General features: G+C 38.7%; 1 pseudogene; it reads right to left on the bottom strand.

Moving 5' to 3' along the window:
- Positions 1-449: 449 nt before the first annotated feature.
- The window catches only part of LOC114110259 (cytochrome P450 2C18-like), a 32,345-nt pseudogene continuing 15,441 nt past the window's right edge, over positions 450-17,353 (bottom strand).

The following is a 17,353-nucleotide window of genomic DNA, read 5'->3' as shown; positions in this document are numbered from 1 at the left end:
TCTGGTGATACCTTCTAGGGATTTTGTTCTTGCTCAGAGAGAAAAGAATAACACTTAGATACATGATTAGAAATAGAGAAACATAGGTTAATATTTGACTATAAGTTTGAAACACAAAGTAATGTGAACATTTCATATCTTCTTTTACTGTTCACAGTAACACCCACCAGAGGAATGAATTCCAACACTTATTATTCAGTCCTCCCAACTGCTGATTTTCTCACTATTTCCCTACAGGCTGGAGCTGCTCCTGGATACAGTTTCTCTCATTTCCAAATCCAATCCTCAAGTAAGCCCAGGTGATACTCAGCAAAGAATTTCCCTGCCCTCTTTCTCTTTGTCCCCTTCTGTGTTTATCATTATGAGGACAAGCACGGCCTCTTCAGACTCTTACTTTCATTCATTTCTTACCTACATTATGTACAAAAGAAGGGAAGTCTGAGACTGGCTCAGCAAATGCCGCTGCTTTTTATTTAAAACTTCTGGAGAGCAAATGGCTGTGTGCTGGCTTATACCAACAATTCCACTCTGTTTTACAGTGATAACATGGTACTGACTCTTAAGAAGTATTAGCATATGTGGTAGTCAATATAAGTGTTACAGAATATGAAGACAGCAAATACATTTGTGCAGTAAAACTCAGGAGACTTTCCTTTCATGGAAGTTGGATATTCACTGGATACTGAGAAAATTGTGGCAGTATGAGATGGGCGGTCAGAAAGAGTACCCCTGGTAGTAAGAAGGAGGTGAACGATGGCCCAGATGAGAGTTAATTACAGACAACAGCACAGCAGCAGCCGATGGACTGCCCTTCATCTCACAGGAGTGAAGCGGATCTGGTACGGGGGTGGCACATGGCCAAACCCACTAGAAACTGGGGCGGTGTCGAGGTCCTTTGGGTCAACCACAGATTCCAGGGTAAATTTCTGTAAAATGGTGGTCAAAAATAAAAACAGCTCCATGCGGGCCAGGCCTTCTCCCACACAATTTCGTTTTCCTGAAAATACACACAGAGGTGATTTGTTCCTTGAACATTACATTTTGAATTGTCACAAGACGTATGAATGATTGAACAGATGGAGGCCTGGAAAGATGTTTAGAGACAAATAAACAGGAGAGACATACTTGCTATTCACCTAATATCTTCATAGGAATTTTTCACTCAGTAAATATTGATTGAGTGTCAGCTCTGTGTCAAGCACTTCATCGTGTATTCCCACATTTTAACTGCTCTTTTCCACTTCCAGTTTCTATCAGAAGCCCTGAGAGGAGGGAACTTGTATATATGTGCTTCCTTTCTACTTCTGGCATAAAATTCAGCTAAAGATATTTTTCCTCCATGTGCTTTCAAAAGTACATGTCTAAATGTGTCAGTCTCCCAACTTGAGAACATTAACTGTCTCTCCCAACTGTTATGAGGTCCAAATGAGTTGAGCTGGCTCTCCATATTTTGTTCCCAGTATGATGTTTGATATCATTCTTTCCATTTTCACACCCTCTACTCAGTGCTAGCCATATCCACTCTTCATCAACCTCCAATACACCATGAAACCTCTAGTTTGTCTCATGATGTTTCATTCAGTCAAGATGCATTTCTCTGACATTTCCTTCAGGACCTACGTCCCATGTCATTTCCTCTTTATGGTCTTTGCGATATTCACACACAGTAGAATCTTGAGTTGCCTCAATATCACATTCATTGCTTCAGGTGAAGCATGAATCACCTTGAATCATAATTCTGGTTCTTCTGCTGTGCTAAAATGTGTGCTTTTGAAGGGAAGGCTCAGTCCTTAACATCTTGGTATATACAGAGCAAGACACAAAGCAGGCATCAAAAGCTGCCAAATACATGGAGGTGAGTCTGTGGCCAGAGACTCAGCAAACATTGTAGCTGTGGAGACCCAGTTTCAGGGTCTATGATCAGCACTGGAAGACAATCACGGTGCTCTGGAACCACTGCAGGGCAGTTAGTTGGCAGGTTCTTTTCTTGATCTAAAAGAATGTCCTGCTCCTGTAAAACTGCCCTGCCTTCTCTTCTCACTTTGTTCCTGTGAGGCAGTTCAAATTCCCTTTCTTCTGTAAGAATGTTCCTTATTCCATTTTATGCCTCACTGTGGTGTATGAGTGACCAGAAAACAGGGTTTCTCCTTCTGGTCTCATGAGCAGCCTGAGCTTTCCTCTCTCACAACACTATTCAATGTTCTCTTTAGTAATTTGCTTCCCTACTAGATTGTGAGCCCACATTGGTGCCCATTCTGTACCTTTAACCCCAGAACTCAGCCTAGGGAGTGAGGGATATCACATGGAAAATACTCAAACTTATGGATTTATGTACCTTTCTCGTGGCAGGCAAGGAAAGTCTAAAAGTTTCACCTGCTAAGAGGAGTTCACAGGTAACTCAGTGCTACCTACGATTATTACTGAATTATGCTAGAGGCATAATTCAATTAATCTGTTTTCTAGCTTTCTTACTTTGGAAGAACTGGGTCACCTCCCTGAAGTTCCAGTACTGGGGATGTGCGGTGAGGGGAGGAAACACAAGGCCATTGAAAGTGGTGTTTGTGATCGTGGACAAAAATCATTTCTACCAGCCCCAGAGAGGACATCATTAAGTTCCAACCAACTCCAGAAAGGTACCTTGTTCCCTAAGTACTTAAGGAAATTAATTTCTATTACCTGCTGAAAAAGCCATGAAGTAGTCACTTTTCTTAAAGTTGCCGCTCTCATCCAGGAAGTGGGCAGGGTCAAATACCTCTGGGTTGGGGAATTCTTTGTCATCATGTAGCACAGAACTCAGTGATGTTACTATAGTCGTGCCCTGGAATGAAAGATGAAGATAAACTGAGTTATAAGAAATCATGGAGCAAAAGAAATATTGCAAATCATTTAATCCAGTCTTTGATCTATAGACGAGGAGCCCTAGGGCCAAAGAAGGGCAGTGGCAAATTCCAGAGAGACAGACCAAGCAATAAACACGGATGGGTTTAAGATCAATGGCAGTGATGTTACTAAAGTGGCCTCCAATAGCATCTGAAGTACTGAGTACTTGGTTACTCGGTTTCTGAATCCCCTTTACTTATCACAGTATTTAGACACTGCCGTTTGTTTTGTTCAATTTCATCATTTCATTTGCTTACATCTCATATGTCGATTATGTTTTAAAATGGAAGCCTCTGATGACTCTTGAAAAGTCAGATGTATTTGGAAGCTGTTTATAAGGCTTTTCAAAAATAGAGGTCTGATACAATTAAAAATGACATCGGGCAAATCCATACAGACGGAAACAGGTTAGTGGTTGTCAGGGGCTGGAGGGAGGGAGGAATGGGCAATGACTGCTTAGTGGGTGGGTTGGGTTTCTTTTTGGAGTGATGGAAATGTTCTGAACTAGATAGTAGCTATGGCTGCACAACATTTTGAATGTACTAAATTTCACTGAATTGCTCACTTTAAAATAGTTAAAATGGTAATTTTTACATTATAACTTATTTTCAGTTCAATTCAGTCGCTCAGTTGTGTCTGACCCTTTGTGACCCCATGAACCACAGCACGCCAGGCCTCCCTATCCATCACCAACTCCCGGAGTCCACCCAAACTTATGTCCGTTGAGTTGGTGATGCCATGCAACCATCTCATCCTCTGTCTTCCCCTTCTTCTCCTGCCCTCAATCTTTCCCAGCATCAGGGTCTTGTCCAATGAGTCAGCTCTTCACCTCACGTGGCCAAAGTATTGGAGTTTCAGCTTCAACATCAGTCCTTCCAATGAACACCCAGGACTGATCTCTTTTAGAATGGACTGGTTGGATCTCCTAGCAGTCCAAGGGACTCTCAAGAGTCTTCTCCAACACCACAGTTCAAAAGCATCAGTTCTTTAGCACTCAGCTTTCTTTATAGTCCCAACTCTCACACCCATACATGACCACTGGAAAAACCATAGCCTTGATTAGACAGACCTTTGCTGGCAAAGTAATGTCTGCTTTTTAATATGCTGTCTAGGTTGGTCATAATTTCCTTCCAAGGATTTTATCACAATAAAAAAGAAAATCTTCCCAAGAGGAAAAAATGATTTCTTAGACAAGTACACTAACAACTACTGAGCATTTATCTTTGGGATGAAATTTGTTTCTCTTAATTTTAAAATGTGGGAAACACATTATGGATGAATTCTAGATTTAAAAAAAACAGACGATAAAATTAGAAAAATTCTCATTTTTCAACAAAGCAGATAAAGATGATCAATTTATACTGAAACAGCTGGATGAATGTTTTGGGAAACAGTATACACTAAGTCTTAAAGTACATGCCATAGATTGTTAATTAATTACCTATGAAGACAGACACTCATCAATAGAGAGATATAGAAGATTCCTCCTTCATAAGTGATCATCTTGCATTACCAATAATGGGATAAACTGACAATACATGTTTTCAGCCAAAATCCAATGCAGTGGGACATACACAACATCTCCTATGTAATTTTCTTGCCAAATACACAGAATGGGTATGTAATCTCAAGAAAACAATTGCCAAGGCCAGACTGCCAAATGTTTAACATGACGATTGTCTTGGACTCTTCAAAGTTGTCAATGTATTGAAATAAACATAGGAATAGGAACTGTTCTTGATAACAGGGAGTAAAGGGACAGACTAATTAAATACTTGTTCCTTGACTGGACACTAGATGCCCCTTCAAGAAGAACTACACAAGATATATTAGGATAACTGAGAAAATGTAATTATAGTATACATACTAGATAAAATTCTTGTATAGATGATAATTCCTTTAGTGTGAATGTTTTTACTGTTATGTAGATAAAGTCCTTGTTCACTTGTTTAGAGGATTTACATACTGAAGTATTATTTAGGTTTAAGTGTGATAGATGACAATAGATATGTAGTTAAAATATAAATGTATATACATTTTCATATATATTTCATATATTATATATATATATCCACTGTGTGTTTAAATCCTATTTAAATTTAAAAATTTCTTTAAAGTTGGGAGTAATTCCACAGCTTAAGTTTATCACATTTAAGGTTTATAATTTTATTTTTTAAATTATTGCCTTGTATAATCTCAAAACAAATAATACAAGAAAATGTTACCTTAAGTTTTAAAAACAGGTGTATTTTCAGCAAATGGTATTGGGACAAGTAGATATCCATAAAGAAAATAGTGTGATTATTATTTCACACCATAAGTAAAAATAAACTTTAAATGGATCATAGACTTAAAACATAAAAGCTGAAAGTATAAAACTTGAAAAGAAAAGATGACCATAAATATTTGATAACATGCTGGAAAATAAGTATGACACAAAAACACGGGTCATAAGGGAAATAACTGATAAATTGGACACCATCAAAATTTTAAACTTTCACTTTTTCTAAAAAAAATTCTGCTCTTTCAAATACATTGTTAGAAAGCAAGAAAAGAAAGAAAAAGACATATACTGGGAGTAAATATTTGCAACACTTAGACATGATAAAGGGATTGCATGCAAAATATATAAAGAACTGCAATAAGTAATAAGGCAAACAAGACTGCAAGGAGATCCAACCAGTACATCCTAAAGGAAATCAGTCCTGAATATTCATTGGAAGTACTAATGCTGAAGCTGAAACTCCAATACTTTGGCCACCTGATGTGAAGAGCTGACACTGGAAAGACCTTGATGCTGTGAAAGACTGAAGGCGGGAGGAGAAGGGGTGACAGAGGATAAGATGGTTGGATGGCATCACCGACTCAATGGACATGGGTTTGGGTGGACTCCCGAGTTTGCAATGGACAGGGAAGCCTGGCGTGCTGCAGTCCATGGGGTCGCAAAGAGTCAGACACGACTAAGCGACTGAACTGAACTGAAGGCAAACAATCCAATAAAAAATAGAACTATAACATGAGCAAACACTATTAATCAACACATATGAATGGCCAATCCACATATGAAAAAAATATATCACTTTTCGCCGAAAAAACAGAAGTAAAACAAAATGTGGTATCACTACACAACTATTACAAGTGTCTAAAGTTTAGAGGGCGCATCAGCAAGCATTAGAGCGCGGAAGTCAGGAGCCACACAGACCGCACACCAAGGTCCCTTCCTTTTAGTGCCAGCGGCCGGTACTTGCCCGCGACCCGGCCACTTAACCACGCACAAAGCAAGCCATAAACAACAAGAACAAAACCGTGTGGGAAGGAGCCTTTGCTTAGTCTCCGACCTCATCCCTCCTCATCCCAAGTGCAGCCTTTCCACGCCCCAGGCCCTGAGCCCTGCGGGATGCACAACTGTGCCACCGGCTAGGGTTTTGTGAGCACCGCCAGCCTGTCGCGCCAGGCTGGGGGACAAGAAAATCGAGTTCTCCGCCTGGTCCAGGCGGCGCCGCCCACGTGCCCTACAGGTTGGACCACCTCTCACAGCATGGCGCGGCCAACAACCCCAAGGGGCTCCCTGTACAGGAACGAAGCGCGTTGGAGAGTGCACCATGTCATCCGCGAGGCGCTTCCACCCCTCGCCTGTCACTCTCCTCGCGGGGACAACCGGTACCAAAGAGAGGAAGGCCGTGCGGCTCCACGGTGCGGCGCCGAGGTCTCGACCTTTAACCTCTGCCTCCGCCCCACCTTCCTCGTGGGGTCAGCCCTCTTTTGACGCAAGCCTACAAGGCCTTCTACGGAGAATTGGGACCGCTTTCGGCGTATTAGCATGCCAGACAATCAATTCCACCAAAATTTCTAACGATGCTTTAAATGTTTGTTTGTTTGTTTAAAAATACTTACAGATCTGAACTCTCTCCCTTTCGCCCCTTCCCATTCTCAGCACAAGGGAAACTAAAGAGGCGTTGAGATAATTCTTCAAAGCCCGCAAGGGCTGGCTTGGCCGGCCATGTGAGTGGACATATATACAGGTGTGTATATGGGGAGAGACATGTACTTGGTTTCATATGTTTCTAATTTTTTTCCCTACCAATCAGTGGTGATCTTGCCAAAATTCCCTTTCCCACCGCCACCCAAGAACAGCCCCTCAAAACGATTTTCAGAACATATTGCTTTGTTTGGGGTAGAAAGCAGGTGATCTGGCTGGAGGAATACTAATAAATACCACAAACAAAACAAACAGTCAGAAGCCATTAATACAAGATAATGAATTAATTAAAAAAATTTAAGAACACTAACAAAGGCAAGTGGTGAAGGGTACCCCCAGCAAGTGGAACTCTCATATATTGCCACTTGGAATGTAAAATGTCACAGCCATATTAGAAAACCGTTTGATGGGTTTTTAAAAATGAAGTTAAACATTTAAACAACACTCTCACCCTTCGGTATTACCTAAAAGAAATGAAAACTTAGGTCCACACAAAAACCTGTATGCAAATGTTCATAGTACCTTTATTCAAATGGCCCCAAATTGGAAACAACCCACATATTCATCAATCAGTTAATGCATAGACAATTTGTGGTACTCCATATGATGGATTATTCATCAATAGAAAATGAATAAACTAATACATGCAATAAAAAGATGAATCTCAAACATTCTGCCACATAAAAAAGATAAAGACATATATTGATTATAAGTTATTTCACTTACGTCACATTCCATTATATTGCACTCTTGAAAAGGCAAAACTACAGGACTAAAAACAGGTTAGTAGTTATCAGGGGCTAAAATTGGGGGAAACGGATTGGTTGCAAAAGAAGAATAAGGGAAAGTTTCAAGATGATGAAAATGTGTTTATATCTTACTTGTTGTGATAGTGACATAACCTCACATATAGGTCAAAACTCTTTAGACTCTATACTTAGCAGGGTAATTTTTCTTTTACATAACTTATACCCCAAGTGGAAAATAGAAGATGTTAAGTCACAAAACGCACACATGGTTAAAAAGTAAGTCTTCATCCTATCTAGCTGCACAAACTCATTTAGACTTTTCAAAAATAACCATTCCCACCAACTAGTTACATGTGCTTTCACAGATATTATGCATATCAGCAGATAATCCTATATACATTTATGCTACTTATCACTTTCTTCTCTTTTTACCCAATGACAAACATCCACTAGATTTTGATTTTTTTCTATAATGAAATAATTTAGATATTGCCCAATGTCAACACATATGCTTCTACTGCTGCTAAGTCGCTTCAGTCATGTCAGACTCCCTGTGACCCTATGGACAGTAGCCCACTAGGCTTCTCTGCCCATGTGATTCTCCAGGAAAGAACACTGGAATGGATTGCCATGCTCTCCTCCAAGGGATCTTCCCAAGCCAGGGATCGAACCTGTGTCTCTGATGACTCCTGTACTGACAGGTGGGTTCTTTAGCTCTAGCTCCACCTGGGAAGCCTGTCAACACATATACATCTGCCGTATCCATGCTACACAATATAAATGTGCCATTACACTTACAATGAACATTTAGTAGCTAAAAATACTTTTTTATTACAAGTAATGATGCAAGGATACATTTTGATATTCCTTCACAAGCATTTGTAGTAGATACCAAGAATTATAACTCTTGCATTATAAGATATATTTTATTTTTTAATAATTATGGCCAAAATGTGCTTCAGAAAAAGAAAAAAAGAGGTACTTATTTACAGTCTTACCAGTGGCACCTGAAAGTACTTGTTTACAACTGTCCTCACTGGTAATAGATTTTTTCAGCCTTTGACTTCATCACTCTGATAGACGAAAATGTCTCATAGTTTTAGCTCATATTTTAAAATATATATATTACCTGGTTTAATTCTGGCAACATTTTGAGGTAAACATGATTAGTATTATCGACAGTATACAAATGTCTTCAGTAGGACATGAATATTCACACAAAGTGGCATAAATAAGGAATAAAAATAGATTCACTTCAGTTCCAGTCACATTTTGACCACCAAATGAAATTGCACTAAATTTATATTTGTTTTTAATTTTTCAGGTTTTTAGTGTTGCAGAATTAAGGATGAGGGATTTCTAAACCCATGTGAGAGGGGAAAAAAAAAAACTTAGAGCAGCTCTAACACAGTAGACTTGCGTGATCAATGGCTACTTATATTTAAGCCAGTCAAAAGTAAATAAAATGTAAAATTCAGTTCCTCAGTTGCATTAATCACATTTCAGGCATCCACTGGGTACATGTGGCTAGTGGCTGTCATAAGGGGCACACAGATATTCAGAATTCTGTCTTTCCCAGAAGATAGTGGTAATAATTTCAACCGTAAGAAACTCACAACCCTTTTCTCCTCAAAGGAGAATTTTTAGTTATCGTATTTTTATGTATAATAGTAACAATACGCAGGCTTCAAAATAGAATAGCTTGTAGGATGCCAACTAGAAAGTCTGAATAAAAACAGAAACCATGTGTTAGAAAACACTGGAAAACTGCTGATTAAAATTGGTTTCCAGATTCCAGATGGAAGAAACTTGGAAAGGCAAATTGGCATCTGCGGTCAATTTTTGACTGTGTACATATACAATTCTGAAATAGGAGGTGTTATGTAATTCTGTCTAGCAGAGGAAAGATGAACACTTTCTGGGAGAAGATAAATATCACCTAAGACTGCGTTTTTTTTTTTTTCTTATATTATATCTGAGATTAAGCCAAACATTTTAGGCACAGAAAAGGCAGAACTAACTGAACACCCAAAAGAAATATATATACCTAATAAAAATATACCCACAGTATGGAAAATTTCCCACCTATTTTATGAAGCCAGCATTACCTTGATATCAGAAGTCTGACAAAAATTTTTTGAGAAAGTATAATTGTAGACCAGTCTCTTACAAATAAAAATACAAATGTCCTCAATAAAATGTAGCAAACTAAATTCAGCTTTTTATATATGAGAGAGACGGAGATAGAGGGAACAAAATATATACCATATAAACAAATGCAAATAATCCATTTGATCAAATTATACACACATTTGTGGAAAAAATTAGACAGATTGTGAACAGCAAGGGAGAGGGGAAAATAGGGAGTTCCTAATCAATGGGCATAGAATGGTTGCCAAGGGTTTGAGGGAAAGAGGGATGAATGAACAGAGCACAGAGGATGTTTAGAGCTGTGAAACTACTCTATATAATACTACAATGATGGATACATATCATTAGACTCTTGCTCAAACTCACAGAATGTACAAGAGTGAACCCTAATATAAATGATGAACTTTGGATGCTAATGATGGTCAGTATAGGCTCATCCATTGTAAAAAGTGTACCAGTGTGGTAGAGGATATTGACAATGGGTGAGGCAATGCATGTGTGGAGGCAGGAAGTATATGGGAAATCACTGTATCTTCAGCTGAAAATTGCTGTGAACCTAAAACTGCTATAAAAAATAAAGTTTATCCCCCAAATCATACAAAAATAGGATTAGGAAGTATTTCCCTAATTAGTTTTTTTTTAATATTGACAAAAATGTACATAAAATATCATTCTCAATGATGAGATATATAACCCTCACCTCTTTCAGGACATCATAAATGAAACAACAGCCACTATCATCACCTTGTTCAGTATTATCTTGAAATCCTGCCAGTGTGATAATGCAATAAAGTAAATCAAAGTCATGAGAATTGGAAAATAAAGAATAAAACAAATATTAAACTAGATGGAAGAATTGTGGTGTATATAGATATTACAAATAAATCTACAAACAAATTATTAACAATGATATATGAAACTGGAAAGGTTGTTAGATATAAGGGCATCAAGATAATAAAATCAATTATATTTCTATATACCAAAAAAATGGAAAAAGCAATTTTAAAATTATAAAATGTATAATAAGATCAAGAATATTTCTTATCTGAGAAAAACATAACAGATGTGCAAGTCACTGTACTAAAAACAAAACAGTATCAAAAAAATTAAAGAAAGCCCAAATTAACTGTATCTGTGAATTGAAAGCATCAACATGTCAAGATGTCAATTTCCAAATTGATTTGATACTACCATGAAAAAACTCACAGCTGAATGTTTTGGGTAATTGACAAATGAATACTGAAATTTACCTGGAAATATAAACAGCTAAGGGTAGCCAAAACAATATTAAAGAAGCAGAACAAATTTGGGAGACTTAGCCAGATATCGAGAGCTGTCATAAAGATTTATAGCCACAAACTGGAAACAACACAAGACCCATCAAGCTGCCACATGTATGATTTTTCCAATTCTCTCATCTTGAGGACTGAAATCATACAGTGAATATGGGAACTTCAAGAGTGTTGAGGTCACTGCAAGAGAAACAATTTTACCTTGGGGATAAGGTAGTTTCTGAATTTAACGTCACGGGTCACCGCGTGGGGCAGATTGGTGGGGACGAGGTCAATGTATCTCTGGATCTCGTGCACCACAGCATCCATGTATGGCATGTGGCTTCTGTCCTGCATGCAGGGGCTCCGATGTCTGCCGATCACACGGTCAATCTCTTCCTGGACTTTAGCTGATAAGACACAAGTAAAACTACTGGAAAAAAGAGGAAAACACATGCCACGCCACAATTTCATACCAAATCAGGGTGGCATAAAACTCTGTAAAGGTGTTCCAACATCGTTATAAACATCAATTATATGTCCAGAAGTACACCTAGACTTAGAGAGTTTTCATAATACAAGTACAAATGATACTCATACACGCTAGGCTTTGAGATAAATCTGTGCACACCTATATATTAGCATGAAAAGTGAAAAAAGTGTTAGTCGCTCAGTCGTGTCTGGCTCTTCCTGACCCTATGGACTAGTAGCCCACCAGGCTCCTCTGTCCATGGAATTCTCCAGGCAAGAATACTGGAGGGGATTGCCATGCCCTCCTCCGGGGGATCTTCCCGACCCTTGCCTCCTGCATCGCAGGCAGATTCTTTACCATCTGAGCCACCAGGGAAGCCTAGATATTAGCATGCATGCGTGCTAAGTCATTTCAGTCACGTCCACCTCTTTGCAACCCTATGAACTGAAGCTCGCCAGGTTCCTCTGTCCATGGGATTCTCCCAGCAAGAATACTGGGGTGCGTTGCTATGCCCTCCTTCAGGGGCTCTTCTGGACACAGGGATTGAACCCGCCTCTCTTACATCTTCTGTATTGGCAGGCAGGTTCTTTATCACTAGCACCACCTGGAAAGCCCATATATTAGCATAGAGGATCATTAATAAAAAATAGAAATGATGAAACACTTTAGACACAAACAGTATATTATTAACTCAAGAAATTTCTGTCATCACATGTAGGAGACAGGAAGAATAAAAGAAAAGCAGCCCTGGCAAGGGCCGCAAAAGAAATTTATAATTATTGATAAACTGGATGCTATAAGGCATGAGACTCTTGGAACAAGTCCAGAGGGATCAGTTCATAATCTTGAAAACAAGATATGATCCTGGGGTCGGAAAACCGACCCCAGACTGTTTCTCAACTGGCATCTCAGAGTCACATGTTTTACATATCTGGTGAAAAATCTATAGATTAAAATATTAGTCTCAGTTACTGATTTGTTATTGATTACTGTTTCCTCATTCCTAAATGGTTAATGATCATTTTGTTCTTTGGCCCTGAAGGCCACATGAGTTACAGTTTAACTCCCACATATTCTTTCATTCATGGCTGAAAGTGTAATAAAGCTGGCTTGGATTCAGTTTCGGCACCTTCACCTGGAGCGGTGTTGGTCCCCTGAGCCTCTCTTTTCTATGAATTCCTGTGTCTCCTTTCTCATTCTCTCACCGTATCACGCTTTCGGAAACCCTGCTTGTTGAGCTGGTCTCGACAATCACAGAAAGAAAAACAGGTATCAGGTATTATTTTCATATCAAAATAATATATGATGTTTTAAAAATCAAATTCTATAACTGATGTATGTATGGCTTGCAATTGGATATGTATTGTGTGTTTATTTGCAACTTGAAATGCTATCTTATTTAATGTTTAAAAAGGGAAAAAATTATTTTAGGTACAGTTCAGTTCAGTTCATTCACTCAGTCGTGTCTGACTCTTTGTGACCCCATGAACCCCAGCACACCAGGCTTCCCTGTCCATCACCAACTCCAGGAGTTCACCCAAACCCATGTCCATTGAGTCGGTGATGCCATCCAGCCATCTCATCCTCTGTCATCCCTTTCTCCTCCTGTCCTCAATCTTTCCCAGCATCAGGGTCTTTTCCAATGAGTCAGCTCTTCGCATCAGGTGGCCTTTTAGGTACATTTTCTGTCTAAATAGCATATATCTTTTCTAAATCTAACCTTTTAAAGCACTTCTCAGACTGAAAATTTTCTCAGGCTGTCTCACCAAATTTCTAGAATTTCTGCTATACTTCAACAATATAGCCCCCATCTTTCCTATCCTAGCATTATAATGTTGCATATTTAGAACAAGGAAAGATTTAGGTAAAAACATATCTACCATTCAAAGTGGCCACTTCTTAATAAAACTAACAGTCCATTGTAGCCCAATTTATGCTGGTTGTGCCTGCTGCAAATCCCTTCCCATGAAGTCCAGATACCTCACCGGAATTTTTTATTGATGAAATCCATAGCTTCATTGCCTTTGCTACTGCTCATACTGTCTCTACTTTTCTCAGCAATCCTCCCTACTATACTTGTCTTAAATTCACCTTTTTGTTTTTTAAATATTTGGGCAGCTTATAGTGGGTGGCATAGAAATTTCAAAACTAAAGCTTCTCTAAGAGGAACTATAAGACAGAAGACCCAATATCTTCCCCGAAACTCACCCTGCCCACCATGTTATCATACCTGTGACCTCTGGGTGTTTCAGCAGCAGGAGGAGCCCATATCTCAGCGTGGTGCTTGTTGTCTGTGTTCCAGCGCCAAACAAATCAAACACAGATGCTATCAAGTTTTCAAAAGTAAACTCCATCTCTTGATTGTGCTTTTCCTAGAAGTTATTTGATGTAATTATCTGGTAGTTTGCCAGCATAAATAATTAAAATCAATCCAAAATAACACATACTGTTAGAAAGCTAAATAAACCTGGACACTCGAGTGCAGTACTACAGCCACTGGCAAAGTGTGTGGACTGGGCTGATGCAGTCTTGATTTCCTACTCCTCATCCCTAGCTTGCCTAAAAACTTTATTCCAAGCCTTTTTTTCAGGTACACTGGTCAAGCAACCTACTTCTAACCAAAGAGCTTGCTGATGCCAGTTTCTCTCTTTCTGTCTTCATAGTCAAAACACAGATACAGACGTATAAGCGGTGTAGGTCATCATTTTGAAACATGAGTATCTGAGCGTGAAGATGAAACTACATACTTAAATATGCTGAAGGAAAATGGAAGGCACTTAAGTTCAATGCACTTCATGGCTAGCCCTGGACTTCCCAACATAAGAGTCTCCATGAATCCATTCTTTTTCTTTGTAATCTATTTGAGGATGTGCTGCTATGTTAGCTTTTGCACATTTTCAACTTCTTCGTGCGTCTTTAGTCAGAGTCCAGATAAAATGGTTTAAAAGGAAAAGAGAATTGCAAACTCTTGATTCTGGTTTATAACATTTTTCAAGATATGGCTCTAATTTGCTCATTTCTATCAATTAAGGTTGTGTTTGCCTACCAATAAAAAAAAAAGTTCACAGTGGTTTAAAGAAATAGTGAGTTTATTTACCCCATATACAAAGACAAAATGGGGCCGGCCACTACTGTATTCCAAGACGTGAGGCAATAGGCAGCTTGGTGGAGGAAATGAGTGCAGATGCTCAGAATAAGGAATTGACTGAATAAAGCTCTCACAAATTAGAAGTTGGGAGAGTTAAAGCCCTTCACAATGACAACTAAGGTGGGTTTAGAGGAGGGATATATGTGACACAAAATTGAAAATAAGAAAGGAAAAATCTGAAATACTGACTACAGAGGTCATGAACATACCAAAAATAGTCATTTCTTCCTATCCAGTCCTCTAGACTAGCATTAATTTAATAAGGCTCTTACAATCCCCAAGCAACCTGTGGCATGCCCAATATTATATAATCCAACACCATTAAGATAGACTTAACCCTATCACAGTTGTACCTGATAGATAAAAGTAGTTATCCCCATTGATAACATCAATTTCACACAGTTTCTAAGTTTGTCAACTCAAAATTACTCTGAGGCCAAGAAGGAGAGTAGAGTTCTTATAAATCATTATTGCTATTTGTATCTGTTCAAGTGAATTTGAAGAATCAATGGTTATGTACACATAGCCTATCAAAACTAAACTAGCCGATACAAAACCTTGCTGAAAGAAATTAAAGAAGACCTAAATAAATGGAAATACATCCCATGTTCATCTATTGAAAGAATAGTTAAGATGGCATTACTCCCAAACTGACCTACAGATGCAACATGATCCATGTGAAAATGGATCAGATTCTACTAGGATGGCTAGAATCAAAAAGACAGATAATTAGAAGCACTGTCAAATATGTGAATAAACTGTAAGTTTCATACACTGCTGGTGAGTATATAAAATGGTGCAGTCAATTTTATGTGTAAGTTTTCTTCTAAGAGTTTTATAGCTTCAGTTCTTGCATTCAGATTTTGATCTGCCACACTTCCTTCGAAGGTTAAATTCAAAGTTATCATCTGTCTGTGCTGTGCTGTTGTGTTCGACTCTTTGTGACTCCATGGACTACAGCCCACCAGGCTCCTCTGTCCTTGGAACTTCCCAGGCAAGAATACAGGAGTGGATTGCCATTTCCTATTCCAGGGGATCTTCCCTGACCCAGGGATTGAACTCTCATCTCCTGTTTCTCTCGCACTGCCAGGTGGATTCTTTGCCACTGTGCGACCTGGGAAGCCCACCAACAATTCTATCACTAGGTATATACCCAAGAGAAATTAAAACATATGTGTATACGAAACTTGTGGGGCTTCCCAGGTGGTGCCAGTAGTAAAGAGTCCGCCTGCCATTACAGCAGGGGTAAAAGATATGGGTTCAGTTCCTGGTTGGGGAAGATCCCCTGGAGGAGGCCATGGCAACCAACTCCATGATTCTTGCCTGGAGAATCCCAGGGACAGAGGAGCTGACAGGCTACAGTCCACGGGGTCACAAAGAGTTAGACATGACTGAAGCAACTTAACAAATGCACACATACATAAAACTTGTACATAAATGTCCACAAACTCATCAAAACCAAAATACAAGGAACCAAATGTCCATCAACCAACCAACAGATATACAAAATGTGGCATATCCACACATTAATCATTTAAAAGAATGAAGTACTGATGTATGCTACATTATCAATGAACCCTGAAAGCATTAAGTGAAAGAAGCTAGACACAAAAGACACATATTGTATAACTCCATTAATATGAAATGTCCAGAATAGCAAACTTATAAAGATGGAAGATAGGTTAGTGAAACCTAGAACTGGGGAGATTGGGGAGGAATGAGGGTGACTCCAAAAGCATGTAAGATTTCTTTTCAAGGTCGTAAAAATATTCAGAAATTGATTGTGGTGGCAGTTGTTCAATTCTGTGAAAATACTGAATTGTATACTGAATGTGTTAGGGATATGGTATATAGATTATACTGAATAAAGATGCTATAAAAAAATAAATATGACAGTGAAGTCCAGAAAAACAATAAGGGTTTTAAACATAGCACTGATGAAACAGCCACTGTTAAATGGAATACCAGACATCTTAGAGCCTCCTTAACCCAGGATTAGTGGAGAGACTTCATAGCACAATGAGAATCCCTCAAATTATGTGCAAAATATCAGGAACTCATATAGGTGCATCTTTCTAGGACAGTTTCCTTCCTCCTAATCAGATTCTCAAATCAACTGGGCCCCAGAAAGACAAAAATCATTGCCCAAGCACCAGAGAAATCAGAGAGCAGATTTGCTTCTTCCTTCCTCCCATTTCTTTAAGCCACTCCATGTGCTTCCCTTCATTCTGTTTGAAACACATGATTTGAGCAGTCCAGTTCAAATCCATGAACAATTCTTCAAATGTCATCTTCATCAGCATCTTTGGCTCCTTGCCATTTTAGCCTACTAACTGTTTTCTCATTTCTGCCCAGTGCTACAAAGTGGTTGAATAAAATAATGATGGACTCAGATGAAGACATTTCTTTCTCCAGAATTAGTTTCTACATGGCTTTTACAGCTTTTACTGGATCCTGCCTTTCCCCAGTTCAAGTACGGCTTTGCACCTACACAAATTTTTTGCTCCTGACACAATTTCCAACTTGACCCTACCACTAATCATATTCACTATTAAAATTTACTATCTGAATTCTTCCTTCCTTAGTTAAACTTTTCAGATAACAAATTTGATCTTTTTACTGAGATTTCCCAGACAGTCCTTATAATTTGGCTCTCATCCTGTCTTCTAACTAAAACTAATATTTATAGATCTTTGAAAATAT

This window comes from Ovis aries, chromosome 22, assembly GCF_016772045.2.
Source record: "Ovis aries strain OAR_USU_Benz2616 breed Rambouillet chromosome 22, ARS-UI_Ramb_v3.0, whole genome shotgun sequence".
NCBI classification, from domain to species: Eukaryota; Metazoa; Chordata; class Mammalia; order Artiodactyla; family Bovidae; genus Ovis; species Ovis aries.
Note: the sequence above shows the minus strand (reverse complement) of the source record. Positions and strands in the feature narration are given on the sequence as shown.